Raw genomic sequence first — 14,951 nt, forward strand, 5'->3', positions numbered from 1 at the left:
GACTCACAGAATGCCTTATCCACTGTCATAGTATTTCACACAGCATTGCCTTTGACCAAGGCACTCACTTATGGGTAAAGAAGTGCGGCAATGGGCTCATGTTCATGGAATTTACTGGTCTTATCATGTTCCTTAACACCCTGAAGCAGCTGGATTGACAGAATGCTGGAATGCCCTTTTGAAGTCACAATTACAATGGTAACTAGGTGACAATACTTTGCAGGCTGGGGCAAAGTGCTCCAGAAGGCTGTGCATGCTCTGAATCAGAGGCCGATATACGGTACTGTTTCTCCCATAGCCAAGATTCACGAGTCCAGGAATCAAGGGGTGGAAATGGAAGTGGCACCACTCACCAACACCCCTAGAGATCCACTGGCAAAATTTTTGCTTCCTGTTCCCATGACATTATATTTTGCTGGCCTAGAGGTCTTAGTTCCAGAGGGAGAAGCACTGCCGCCAGGAGACACAACAACGATTCCATTCAACTAGAAGTTAAGATTGCCACCTGGACACTTTGGGCTTCTCTTACCTTGAAGTCAACAGGCTAAGAAAAGAGTTACTTGGCTGGGGCGATTGACCCAGATTATCAACATGAAATCAGTCTACTACTCCACAACTGAGGTAAGGAAGAGTATGCACGGAATACAGGAGATCCATTAGGGTGTCTGTTAGTATTACGATGGCCTGTGATTAAGGTCAATCAGAAACTACAATAGTCCAATCCAGGCAGGACCACAAATGACCCAGACCTTTCAGGAATGAAGGTTTGGGTCACTCCACCAGGAAAAAAAACACGACCTGCTGAGGTGCCTGTTAAAGGCAAAGGGAATACAGAATGGGTAGTAGAAGAAGGTAGTCATCAATACCAGCTATGACCACATGACCAGCTGCAGCAATGAGGACTGTAATTGTCATGAGTATTTCCTCCTTATTTTGTTAAAAACATGTCTGTGCATGTATACACTTTTACTAAAAAATATCTTCATTTTATTTCCTTTCTCCTTTATCATGTGACATAAGATTTATTGACTTCATATTAGCATTTATGTATTGTTAACTTTATGTAATAGTATTTGGGTTGGGGAGTGGTGCGTTTCTGATTGTATGAAGGATAGTTGTATTACGTTAGGCATAATTACAACCTTATTAATTGTCTTTATTTGAAGATTATGTCTGATATCAGGAGATGTGTGTGGGTTCAAGTTGACAAGGGGTGGACTTGTGATGGTTAATACTGAGCGTCAACTTGATTGGATTGAAGGATACAAAGTACTGAATCTTTGTTGAGTCTGTGAGGGTGTTGCCAAAGGAGATAAACATTTGAGTCAGTGGGATGGGAAAGGCAGACCCACCCTTAATCTGGGTGGGCACAGTCTAATCAGCTGCCAACACGTCTAGAATATAAGCCGGCAGAAAAATGTAAAAAGAGACTGGCTTAGCCTCCCAACCTACATCTTTCTCCTGTGCTGGATGCTTCCTGCCCTCAAACATTGGACTCCAGATTCTTTAGTTTTGGAACTCGGACTGTCTCTCCTTGCTCCTCGGCCTGCAGACGGGCTATTGTGGGACCTTGTGATCTTGTAAGTTAATACTTAACAAATTCATACATACATATATATATATATTCCATTAGTTCTGTCCCTCTAGAGAACCCTGACTAATACATACACTTACACTAAATATTTTTAATCAGCTAGCATGTGAATACATTAATAATTAATCATTTCAACAGATGATCTTTATATCTTGGCAATAATGTACCTCTGTGATTTCTGTATATTATTTAAAACTATGTGAAACAAAAAATAGAGAAAAATTATATGAATCTGCAGTATACATATAATTACTATCAGATTGCAGTATAAGCACAATAGCATTCTCAAGATCACTAGTTTCTTCGACTATGAAAAAAAAAATTCCAGGACTCAAAACAGAATGATTACAGACCTCATTGATTTTTTTCTTAAGTAAAGCAATTATACTTTAAAACATGTTCTCAAGGATGAGAAAAAATGTTATATTAGACATTGCACTAGATATGAAGTTAAGACAGTGTTTTTTCTTTGTTTTTGTTTTTGCTTATTTGTTTTTAATCTCAGTTCTACCACCTGATAGCTTCAGGACCCTGAAAAAATTGCTTCATTGTCCTATACTATAAAATAAATGAAAAGCATAGAAAAGATAAATATTTCATTTATTTCTCATCACCGCCAAGTGAGTTGATCCTATGAGAGGCAATATAGTGTAGTATTAACAGTGGAGGCTCTGAAATTAAACAGTCCAATACCACCAATAAATGTCAATCAATGAGTTAAGCCGACTCAAGACTGCTTGACTGAAGAGCCCATGTCTGCCCCACTCTAACCTCTATGGCCTTATAAGGATGCCTATGAGAAATCATTAAACAGCATTGGAGAAAGAAGAATAACATCTGTCCTTTAAAACTGCTCATAGTTCTGACTATTAACATGACTAATACTGTGAATGTTGTTTTCCCCAAAATTGACTTGTGCAGAATTAGGGATATTTTTTCTTTATTTATTTGGTGCCTGATACTGGAATGCTGTCTGTGAATAATTAATATTTACCGTAAGAGGTGTGTTTTTTCTGGTCCTATCAGTTCAATTTAGCTTTATCAGAAAAAGATTAAGGATAATATTCAATAATAAGAAACATGTAGCTTAGAGTAACAAATATAAGCTGCTTCTGGATGATTTACAGAAATAGTAGAAAATAATATGGGAAAATAGATATGGAAGTATCAAAATAATAAAGAAAATACACTTCCACTTTAAAAATAATTCAGAGTTGCTTTATAAAGAATATCTTATAGGTAAAAAAATTATTTAAGGGACTTAATCATTGTTCTCTGCTCCCTTTTCCTTTTTGGAATAAATATCTTTCTCCTTGGAAGACAAGTAAATAGGAAATTCACAATTTTTCCAGCAAAACTTGTATGTGAAAATATAAGCAAAATGATAAATGTGACTGGCCAACAAGCAAAAAACGTTGTTTACCATCAAACAGCACCAAAACTTCTGGCTGTGTTATTACCAATTTGAATGGACCTTTGCCGAAAGTCCCTGTAAGTATCTTGATAGCAGATAATTCCAACACACCTCTTGTTTCTGTCAACTCACTACCTTAAGATGCTAAGCTAGTTTAATAATATATTCTCTTTGAAATGGTATCCAATGTTCCTTTAACTCAGACTCTTATTTCTGCCCTCTCTGCCAAATCTGGATTCTTTGATCTATTAATTAGCTCTACCGCAATTAACTACAATGAATACTCTTTCTGCCCATTATTTTCTTTTCTTAAATAAATCCTGGTCTCCACAGAATACATGGACTCCCTTGTGGTCCCTGAAAAATTATGTTGATCTTCTAGCCACTACACATTGATGGTAAGAATGAAACCTTCAAGAACAGGAATAAGGATATTTTTCCTTGTTATAATTGCCATTCCAAATTATTAATCCTTTATTCTTAGATAAAAACACTGTTGAATTCAGATAATCTGAATTGTTATAATCACTCTCAGTTATTCACCAAAAGATTTTGTCACTGACTTCATGGCTGTCCTTGGAGCCATCATAATCCTAGGCTATAATAGTGTCTTTGGGAATTCATAATAATTGAATCCACATGCTTTGTTTTGTTTTGTTTTGTTTTGAGATGGAGTATTGCTCTTGTCGCCCAGGCTGGAGTGCAACGGCATGATCTCAGCTCACTGCAACCTTGGCCTCCCGGGTTCAAGCAATTCTTCTGCCTCAGCCTCCCGAGTAGCTGGGAATACAGGCACATGCTACCACGCCCAGATAATTTTTTGTACTTTTAGTAGAAATGGAGTTTCACCATATTAGCCAGTCTGGTCTCGAACTCCGGACCTCAGGTGATCCACCTGCCTCAGCCTCCCAAAGCGCTGGGATTACAGGTGTGAGCCACTGCACCCATCCTGAATCCCCATGTTTTATAATTGTTTCTCCTCTTCAACTCCAACGGCTTTAGTTTCATGCCACATATGCCTTCATATATTCAAGGCCACACCTAGAACTTTGTCATAATCCAAAAATGAACAATGAATAAAGTCTTACACTACAACATTCTATTACCTGATCAGACATTTTTCCAGCTCTCAATTTTTCTCTTTAAATACAGACACATTTTAAACCTCATGGAGGCTTTTTGTTTCTGGATCAATCTGTCTTCTATTAATCCATTAGCTATATTCTAGATTTCCTTTCTTATTCAGGACTCCAGGGATACCTATTATTGTTATTGTTAATAATGATTAATAATTTTATTGTTATACGTTTTTCTGCAAGGACATTTCAAACTTTTTATCTAAGCCCAATTAAGGTAGAAAAAATCAAAATGATATGGAATAAAATTTTGACATACTAATCCTATTTAGCCTTGTATTTAGACTAGCATGTATAATATTTCCAAGTATACATTTGTAAGAAATGCAAATTAAAAATGTATTCAATTTTGAAATCCAATCTAAGACTTAAACATTAGAAATACATGAAGTTTTCTGATAATTTAATAAGTACTTGAAAGTATGTAGCCCTATGTCCAACACATATCAAGTGATCAGTAACTATCACATAGTCCAGAATATCTAGAGAATTATCTTTTGATCGTTTCATCATGCTACAGTGTCCAAGCTCACAGGGTTCCTTGAAAAGGCATTAAGAAGGAGTAAAAACATGTTTTTTTCATGAAGTAAATTTAAGCATAACATTAGGATGCACAAAACTCAAGAAAAAATAAAAAATTATATGTAAAAACACTAAGAAAAGTTTTTTAAAAGCCCAGAGGAGGTTTGAGTGAATGGGATCAATAAAATTATTCTGAAATAAAAAGGAAGGAAAAAGGTTTGAGTGGAGAGAGAAACACAGTAGTGAGAGTAGAGGAATTTCTTATTAAAGACCTCCATTTTTGGTACTGAGTGAGAGGCTGATTAATCTCAGAGTGAGTACCAGAAAGGCGTGTATGTTTGGAAAAGATTAGGTGGCAATGAAAAGAAAGTGTCATGTGGGATTTTTCAATATGTTCTATGAGCCTGATTTAATAAAAAGTAAAAGCAGAATATGACACACTTAGTAGGTGTTTTTGCATTACTTGTTTTTTATCTTTTTAGTTACTACCAATGTACTTGGGTTTTTGTGTGTTATGGCCATTTTCCAACTTTCCTCAGTGTTGAGATTCAGAAGTTGCTAAGTGTTAATATTTCCTAGTTAACAGAGCTTGGTGGGAGAAGATGTTTGTTCATTTGTTTTGTTTGATAAACAGCATATCGTTTTTAAATATAAGGTCAACATTTATTTTAGATTCAGGGAGTACACATGCAGGTTCGTTACATGAGTATATTGCGTGATGCTGACGTTCGGGGTACAAATGATCTCATTACCTGGGTAGTGAGCATAGTAGCCAAGAGGCAGTTTCTCAGTCCTTCCCTCACTTTTTTGGCACCCCCTTTAGTAGTCCCCAGTGTATACTCCTTTCTTTATGTCCATGTGTACCCCGTTGTTTGACTCCCACTTATAAGTGAGAACATGTGGTAATTTGTTCTTGGTCCTGAGTTAATTTTCTTAGAATAATGGCCTCCATCTGCATCCTTGTAGTTGCAAAGGACATGATTTTATTCTTTTTGATAGCTGTACAGTATTCTACAGTGTATATGTACCACGTTTTCTTTATCCAATTCATGTATGTTGATTTTATGTCTTTGCTATTGCAGATAGTGCTGCAATGAATATGTAAGTTCACGTATCTTTTTGGTAGAACTGTTAATTTTCCTTTAGGTATATACCCAGTAATGGGATTCCTGTGTCACATGGTAATTCTAAGACCCTTGAGAAATCTCCAAACTTCTTTTCACCATGGTTGAACTAATTTAGACTCCCACCAACAATGTATAAGCATTCCCTTTTCTATGCAACCTCTCCAGCATCTGTTATTTTTTGACTTTTTAATAATAGCTATTCTGACTGGCGTGAGATGGTGTCTGATTGTGGTTTCGATTTGCCCTTCTCTAATGATTAGTGATGTTGAGCATTTTTTCCTGTTCGTTGGCTGCTTATATGTCTTCTTTTGAGATGTGTCTGCTCATGTCTTTGGTTCACTTTTTAAGGTGGTCACTTGTTTTTTGTTTCTTGAATTATAAAAAGCAATGGGGAAGGACTCCTATTCAATAAATGGTACTGGGATTACTGGCTAGCCAGACACAGAAGAATGAAATTGGATTTTTACCTTTCACCATACACAAAAATTGACTCAAGGTGGATTAAATATTTATATGTAAGACCTCAAACTATAAAAGTTCTAGAGGAAAACCTAGAAAATACCATTCTGGACAGAGGATTTATGACTAAATCCTCAGCAGCAATTGCAACAAAAACTAAAATTGACAAGTGCGACCTGATTAAACTAAAGAGATTTTGCACAGCAAAAGAAACTATCAATGGAGTAAACTGGCAACTTACAGGTTTGTGACAACCTCACAAACTATGCATCAAATAAAGATCTGATATCTAGAATCAACAAGTAACTTACACAGTTCAGCATGTCTCTTTTTAATTTTTGATTTTTAAAAAATCTGAAACTTTTAAAATAGTGTCCTGGAATAATACTTAACATTTTCACATACAGAAACTAAAACTAAGCATCATATTTTAAAATATAAATATCTACCTAATTGATTTTGATTTATTATCCCACATGAAGATGTCTGTTCAAGGAAGATAGCTCTTGTTTCCTAAAAGTGAATACACTTATGCTTTTTAATAGGCATCATTTTTTTCTCTTTAGATGCGAGTTATTTTCAATTGCTTTGACTTAGATGAATGGAAGAAAATCAACTTCCTCCAACCATAGCACTTTTCAAAGACCTCTCCTATTTTAAATATGTATATTTTTCTCCTTCCTGTATGATAGTGTCAGATTTATTCTCTTAAGTAGCAGTGAGTATGACTTTTAGAATGAGTGTTTGTAAAATTCTATTAGTGCTATACAGTCTGTTTCTTGATGGGACCTGGTGTTTGTATACACATTAAGTTTTTATATTGTGAAACTAATACATAAGTATGTAAAATGATTTTGTACTTAGAAATTCAACTATACATAAAACTAGTAGGGTGGTGTGTATTCTTGTACACTTTACTTAATATAGAGAGAATTGTGGATTTTTATTGAGAGAGTTGATTGGAAGAGTCCCAGCTCAACCGCTAGTCAGTTTTTTGCTTTGGATGATCACTCAGAACCTCTGTTTCACCCATGTGGTAGAGGAAGAGCAGACTGCCTTACTCAATCCAAGGAAAATAATTAGGATTAAGTGGAAAAAGGTTGTACAACACCAATGTACATACTCCATAGCACTATACAGATGTAAGACAATTTACTATCTTTCTAAAATTGTATTTCCTTTTATGATATGATTATTGTCATTTTCTGCACTGGTATTGAGCATGCTTTAATATTTACCTTAAGCAATTTATTAAGGTAAATAATTATTTTTGTTCTAAATCTTAAAAATAATAATAGTAACTATTCTTTATGGAGTATTTAGTATGTACCAAGCCCTGAGCTAAATGTTATGCATATCAGTGTTATATTTAACCCTTAAACAATCCTATAAGGTAGCTATTATTGCTATTTAATTTTATAGAAGAAAATGGGTCTCAGGGACATTAAAATGACAGCTGCTTGGTTTGAGAACCAAGATTCAAAGCCAGTTCTATTTGACATCAAAGTCAATTTGGCATATAAAAAACAAATCAAAGAAAGGCATTATGAAGTCATTAATGGCTAAGTTTCAACAGCAAGACACAAATGGATTTGAGTCTTACTCTAATACTAGGTGTGTAATCTTGGGCAAGTTCCCTTTGCATGTGTATATTTCTTCATTGATAAATGGGGATTAAAGTGGAAGTTACTTTATGGAGCTGTTATTAGGTTTAGATGAGATATGTATACATGTAAAGTACTTAGCATTATATCTGTCACACAATACATACACAGCAAATGTTTGCCTTTATTATTTAATCTTCTTAAATTTAGGTCCCTCATTCAAAAATGGAGATGAAAATAAAATAACACCTACCTCAGAATGATAGTGCAAGTATTATATGAGACTATTATTTAAAAAATGGTACTGGGCATATAAGTGCTCAGTAAATAATAATTATTGTTATTATCATCATCATCATCATGTCCAGTCTCCTTCTGGTGAGCATCTACTCTGAACTGCAATATATTTGCTTCAAATTCTGTTGGTTGCAGATATTTGTTACCTTTGTCACCTCTTAAACTGCACCAGGAAAAGCTCAATGGCTCTGATGAATTGCCTAGCATCCCATTAGGGCTCACTTAAAGGCTGATAGCATAAGGAGAAGATATTATTTGTTTTCTATACTAAGCCAAAAAAAATTGCACAGGCCTCCTTCGGATTGTCGATTTTGGTATGTACAATTCTAACTAAAGGTATGACGAGATGAATTCCATAGACAATATATCTGGGACAGACATATCCAAGGGAACTATTTTTCTATTCAATATACTTTTAACTGCTTCATTTCACCAGACTACATGCTGTAACAGGCTTAAACACTATTAAACTCTATTAAACAGTGATAAAGATATGCACTCATCTCTGAAACATGAGCACAGCTCATGAAATTCCCTGCTGAGAAGCTATCGGTTTGCGTCTCTGCTGAAGTTACAGCCCATAAATGTAGGCCTGAGTTCTCAGTAATTATTCTTTCCTTTCAGATCATCAGAAGGAAAATAACCTCATGTATATATAGCCATTTCTACTAGGTATTCAATGATTATTTGTTGATTCTTGCATTGATTTTCATAGAGGATGTTGTTATTTGAAGAAATTTGTTGGTGGGAAAGATCTAATTGGACTGATTACATAGACAGCATGCCCTTCATAACGAGCTCTGTCCTATTTGCTGGCATTTGCACATCTAGATTAGAGAGGGAGGAAAAGGAAAAGAGAAAGAGAGAGAGAGGAAAAGGGCTGATGATAGTTCCGTTCAGCTTAGTTCATTGATGATCTATAGCCTTTTTCAAAGTTGAGTATATATAATATATAATATATATTTCAAATATCATGTAATTATTTACTTTTTAAAATAATATTTTAGCCTGTAATCCCAGCCTTTGGGAGGCCAAGGTGGACAGATCACCTGAGGTCAGGAGTTCGAGACCAGCCTTGCCAACACGGTAAAACCCCATCTCTGCTAAAAATACAAAAAAAAATTAGCCAGGCATGGTGGTGGGCACCTGTAATCCCAGCTACTTGGGAAGCTGAGGCAGGAGAATTGTTTGAATCCAGGAGGTGAAGGTTGCAGTGAGCCGAGATGGCACCATTGCACTCTAGCCTGGGCAAGAGTGAGACTCTATCTCAAAAAAATAATAACAAATAATATTTTAATGTGAAAAAAATTTAAAGTTAGAGCTTATTTGATTACCTTAAGAGCTACATGAACTTGACAACAGCCCATCCAAACTATTGTACAAAAATTGGCTAAACATAGAGTTTAAAATACTAAGTTGACTATCCTATGGCCAATCTGGTGGCCATATAGCTCTGGAAAATTATTGTGAAACAGCACAAATGTTATATTATATAACCTATAAAGAAAAGGTATAACAATGATAAGTGACACAGAGGTTATATTGGAAATATATATGCATTGGAAATATAAATGGATTATATATTATATATTGTTATGTATTTGTCTCAGGATGGTGCTGAGACAATTTAGTAATATAATACGTAGAAGAAGTTTTTTTCTGCTAAAATTGACCTAAAGAACTTTATGGGGTTACTTTGCAAATATGACCATAAATTCTAGCAGTCTGTCTTATTAACTTTATTTGAAACTAAGTCTATTTCTTAAATTGTATAAATATGAAAGCGTTAAAAATATAGGCCAAATCATTTGAATGAATATTCTGTCATCATTTTTTGTGGCCTTAGGATATGTTAGAATTTTTTCACGCTCCACATTCTCATTTGCAAAGAAAGAGATTATTTTAATTTTTGATAGGATAAAATGCCTAAATGGTTTAATCAATAAAGACTGCCATAGGACATTATAACTTATTTCTTCTCTCTAACTGTATGCTTGTTCAAGAGTAGAGCGACTATTGTTAACAATGTACTATACATTTCAAAATAGCTAGAAGTGAGGACTTGGAATGCTCTCAACACGTAGGAATGATAAATGCTCACAGTGATGTATATCCTAACTATCCTGACTTGATCATTAGACATTCTATGCATGTAACAAAATATTACATGTACCCTATACATATGTACAAACATTATGTATCAACTAAAAATAAAAAATGCTGGCAATGTAGATATGCAGAAGATGTGGAAACTGAGCAAAAAGGAGTTTGGGAATGCAGAATTGTATAATTCATCAAGCAGAAATTCAACAGTTATTTTGCCTAATTCTATGATGACTCTTTGGTGGCACCAAAGAGATTAACAATATGCCACTGAGATATATCAACTATATTTATACTGTATTTATTTAAAAAGTAAGAAAAATTTAAAATAAGGAAAATGTCAATTATGTGAAGTTTAAGCAGACAAAAGTGAAGCAGAGAAATGAAAAGGGGAGGAAAGGATCAGGAATTGAGGAATGTGGTTAAAAAAAAGTAAGCAGAGTTGGAAGAAAGGAGTATAGAACATTTTTAAAAAACAGGACAAAACCCATATTTGCTGGAATGGCACTGATTGTTCTATCAGATGTCTCTCAGAGGACCCAGTTTCTTGGGTTTCCTGACACATTTCACATCAATGTTTTCAAACTCAACCAAACATTGAAATATGAAATTAATATGTTCAAGAGATAGAACAGTAAGGTAATTAAGAGCCTAGCTCCTAGAGACAGACCAAATGTACTTGAGTTTTGGCTTTGCAATTTAATTGCTGTAACCTTGGTCAAGGTATTTAACTTATCTGAGCCCCGGTTTTCTTATCCATAAAATGGAATTATTAAGATATCCTTTATGGGTTAGTTGTGGTAATTATACGTACTATGGTATTACTTACATGTGCTGGGCACATGATAAGTCCTATTGCTTGTTATTATCATTACCAATGTAGTGTATTATTACTAGAATAACTTTTTTAAATTTAGTAAGTTTTATTTTAGACCAGTTAAAGATTACAGAAAATTTGAAGATAGTACAGAGAGTTGTCATATATACCACGCCCAGCTTCCCCTATTAACATCCTACAAATGTATGGCATATTTATTACAACTTATAAACCAATATTGATATATTGTTATTAAGCAAAGTTGATATATTTTTCAGATTTTCTTAGTATTTACCTAATGTCTGTGTGTTCCAAATTCCCATCTGTGATACCCCATTACATTTAGCTTTAATGTTTCCTTAGGCCCCTCTTGGCCATGAGAGTGTTTCAGATTTTTCTTGTTTTTAATGACTTGCACAGTTTTAAAGAGTATGAGTCAGATAATTTATAGTATGTTCCTCAATTAGGATTTGTCTGATGTTTTTCTCATGATTAGGGTTGGATTATGGTTTTTATTTTATTTTATTTTATTTTTTTGAGACGGAGTCTCGCTCTGTCGCCCAGGCTGGAGTGCAGTGGCGCAATCTTGGCTCACTGCCAGCTCCACCTCCCAGGTTCACGCCAGTCTCCTGCCTCAGCCTCCCGAGAGTAGCTGGGACTACAGGCGCCGGCCACCAAGCCTGGCTAATTTTTTTTTTTTTTTGTATTTTTAGTAGAGACGGGGTTTCACCGTGTTAGCCAGGATGGTCTCAATCTCCTGACCTTGTGATCCGCCCTCCTCAGCCTCCCAAAGTGCTGGGATTACAGGAGTGAGTCACCGCGCCCAGCAGGATTATGGATTTTTAAGAGGAAAACCACAGAGGTTAAGTACCATTTTCATCACATCATACAAACAGTACATATTATCAACATGTCTTATCACTATTGATTATGGCCTTGAGCAGCTGGCTGGAGATAGTGTTTTTCAGTTTTCTTCACTATAAAGTTACTTTCCTCCTGCCCTGCCCATCCTATAAATTTTGGAAGGATATCACTTTTCACCACCCACACTTAAAGTGTGGGAATCACCCCTGGCCTTCTCAAGGGAGAAATATCTACATAAATTACTTCAAATGTTGTGCAAGAGATTTGTCTATTTTTATTCATTCATATTTTTATTGATACATAATAATTGTACGTATTTATGGAGTACATATGATATTTTGATATATGCGTACAGTGAGTAATGACCAATCAGGATCATTGGAATATCCATCACCTCAAGCATTTATCATTTCTTTGTGTTGGAGACATTCCACATCTTCTCTTCCAACTCTTTTGTAATACCCAGTAAATTTTTGTTAGCTTTTGTCACTCTATTTTGCTACTGAACACTAGAATTTGTTTATTCTATCTATTTTTGTACCCATTAGCCAACCTCTCTTTATCATCCCTCTCTGAATTACCTCTCTTAGGCTCTTGTAATAATCCTTCTACTCTCTGCCATTGAGATAAACTTTTTTACTTCCCATATATGAGTGAGAGCCTCCAATATTTGTCTTTCTATGCCTGGCATTTCACTTACCATAACACCCAGCAGTTCCATCCATGTTGCTGCAAATGACAGAATTTTATTCATTTCCATGGCTGAATAATATTCCACTGTGTACATATGCCATATTTATTTATCCATTCATCCATTTATGGCCATTTATGTGGCCTCCATAGTTGGTTACTACGATGAGTGCTTCAATAAACATGGGAGTGCAGGTGTCTCTTCAATATACTGATTTCATTTCATTTGGATATATACCCAGCAATAGGATTGGTAGATCATGTGGTAGATCTATTTTTATTTTTCTGAGGCAACTTCACACTGTTTTTTATAGTGGTTGTACTAATTTAGCTTCCTACCAACAATCTACTAGTGTTATCGTTTCTCCACATTATTGCCAGCATTTGATAATCTTTGGGCTTTTTGATAATAGTCATGTTAACTGGAGTGAAATGATATCTCATTGTGGTTTTGATTTGCATTTCCCTAATAGTTAGTGATGTTGGGCATTTTTTTCATATACCTGTTGGCCATTTGTATATCTTTTTTTGTGAAATGTCTATTCAGATCATTGGCCCATTTAAAAAATTCAATTACTTGTTTTTTTGCTGTTGAGTTGTTTGAAAGTTGCTTACATATGATGGTTATTATTCCCTCATCAAATTGATAGTTTGCATATATTTTTTCCCATTCTTTAGGTGCCTTTCACTAGGTTGATTGTTTCCTTCGCTGTGAAGAAGCTATTTAGGTTCATGTTATCCCATTAGTCTGTATTTGATTTTGTCGCCTCTGCTTTTGAGGTTTTACCCAAAAACGCTTTGCCTAGACCAATATCCTGAAGTGATTTAACAGTGTTTTATTCTAGAAGTTTAATAGTTTCATGCATATCATTTACACCTTTAATCTATTTTGATTTGTTTTTTGTATATGGTGAGATATGTGTAGTTTAATTCTGCACAACAACATCCACTTTTCCTAGTACTATTTATTGAAAAAACTGTTCTTTCCCCAGTGTATCTTCTTGGCACCTTTGTAAAAGATGAGTTGAATTAAATGCCTTGACGTCCTTCCGGGTTTCCTGTTCTGTTTCATTGGTCTACCTGTCTGTTTTTGTGCCAGTACCATGTTGTTTTGTTTACTATAGCTTTGTAGTATATTTTGAAGTCTGATAGTGTGATGCCTCCAGCTTTGTTCCTTTTTTCTCAAGGAAGTTTTGGCTATTCAGAATCTCTTGTGGTTCCATATGAATTTTAGGGATAGTTTTTCTCTTTCTATGACGAATGATATTGATATTTGGATGAAAATTCCATTGAATATGTAGATTGTTTAACATAATATGGACATTATTTTCAATTTTATTCCTTTCAACTTTTATTTTCAGTTCAGTTGATGGTACATATGCATTTGTTATGTTGGTAAATTGTGTTTTGAGGGGGTTTGTTGTACAAATTATTTTGTCACTGAGGTAATAATATGGTACACAACAGGTAGTTTTTTGATACTCACCCTCCTCCCACACTCCACCCTTGATTTGGCACTGATGCCTGCTGTTTCCCTCTTTGTGTCTATTTGTATGCAGTGTTTAGCTCCCACTTGTGAGAACATGCAGTTTTTGGTTTTCTGTTCCTGCATTAATTTGCTTAGGAAAATGACCTATAACTTCATTCATGTTGTAGCAAAGGACATGATTTCATTCTTTTTAATGGCTGCTTAGTATTCCATAATGTGTATGTACCATGTTTTCTTTAGCCAGTTCATCACTGATGGGCATCTAGGTTGATTCTATGTCTTTGCTATTGTGAATAGTGCTGTAATGAAAATGCATGTGCATGTGTCTTTATAGTGGAACCATTTATATTCCGTTGAGTACATACCTAGTAATGAGACTACTGAGTCAAATGGTAGTGCTGTTTAAAGTTCCTTGAAAAATCTTTAAACTGCTTTCCACAGTAGCTGAAATAATTTACATTCCCATGGGCACTGTATGTGTTCCCTTTTCTTTGCAACCTTGCCAACATCTGATATTTTTTGACTTTTTAATAATAAACATTCTGACTGCTGTGAGATGGTATCTCACTGTGGTTTTGATTTGCATTTATCTAATGATTATTGATGTTGACCATTTTTTCATGTTTCTTGGCTACTTGTATGTCTTCTTTTGAGAAGTGTCTGCTCATGTCCTTCACCTACTTTTAAATGGTGATACTTGTTTTTTGCTTGCTGATTTGTTTAAGTTCCTTATAGATGCTGGATATTAGACCTTTGCTGGAAGTATGTTTGGCAAATATTTTCTCTTATCCTTTACGTTGTCTGTTTACTGTTGATAGTTTCTTTGTGGTGCAGA

At 35.0% G+C, this 14,951-nt stretch overlaps 1 long non-coding RNA gene across 3 annotated transcripts in view; it reads left to right on the top strand.

Annotated features, from left to right (window-relative positions):
• The first annotated feature begins 260 nt into the window (after positions 1–260).
• The window catches only part of LOC129532966 (uncharacterized), a 48,807-nt gene continuing 34,116 nt past the window's right edge, over positions 261–14,951 (top strand). For 2 of the 3 annotated variants that reach the window (XR_010133209.1, XR_010133210.1), the window contains exons 1-2: positions 261–621; positions 2,915–3,085. This is a non-coding gene — a long non-coding RNA (uncharacterized lncRNA). The remainder of the gene's footprint in view (positions 622–2,914; positions 3,086–14,951) is intronic. The other variant, XR_008678949.2, reaches the window with a different exon arrangement.

Source organism: Gorilla gorilla, chromosome 3 (genome assembly GCF_029281585.2).
Source record: "Gorilla gorilla gorilla isolate KB3781 chromosome 3, NHGRI_mGorGor1-v2.1_pri, whole genome shotgun sequence".
NCBI classification, from domain to species: domain Eukaryota; kingdom Metazoa; phylum Chordata; class Mammalia; order Primates; family Hominidae; genus Gorilla; species Gorilla gorilla.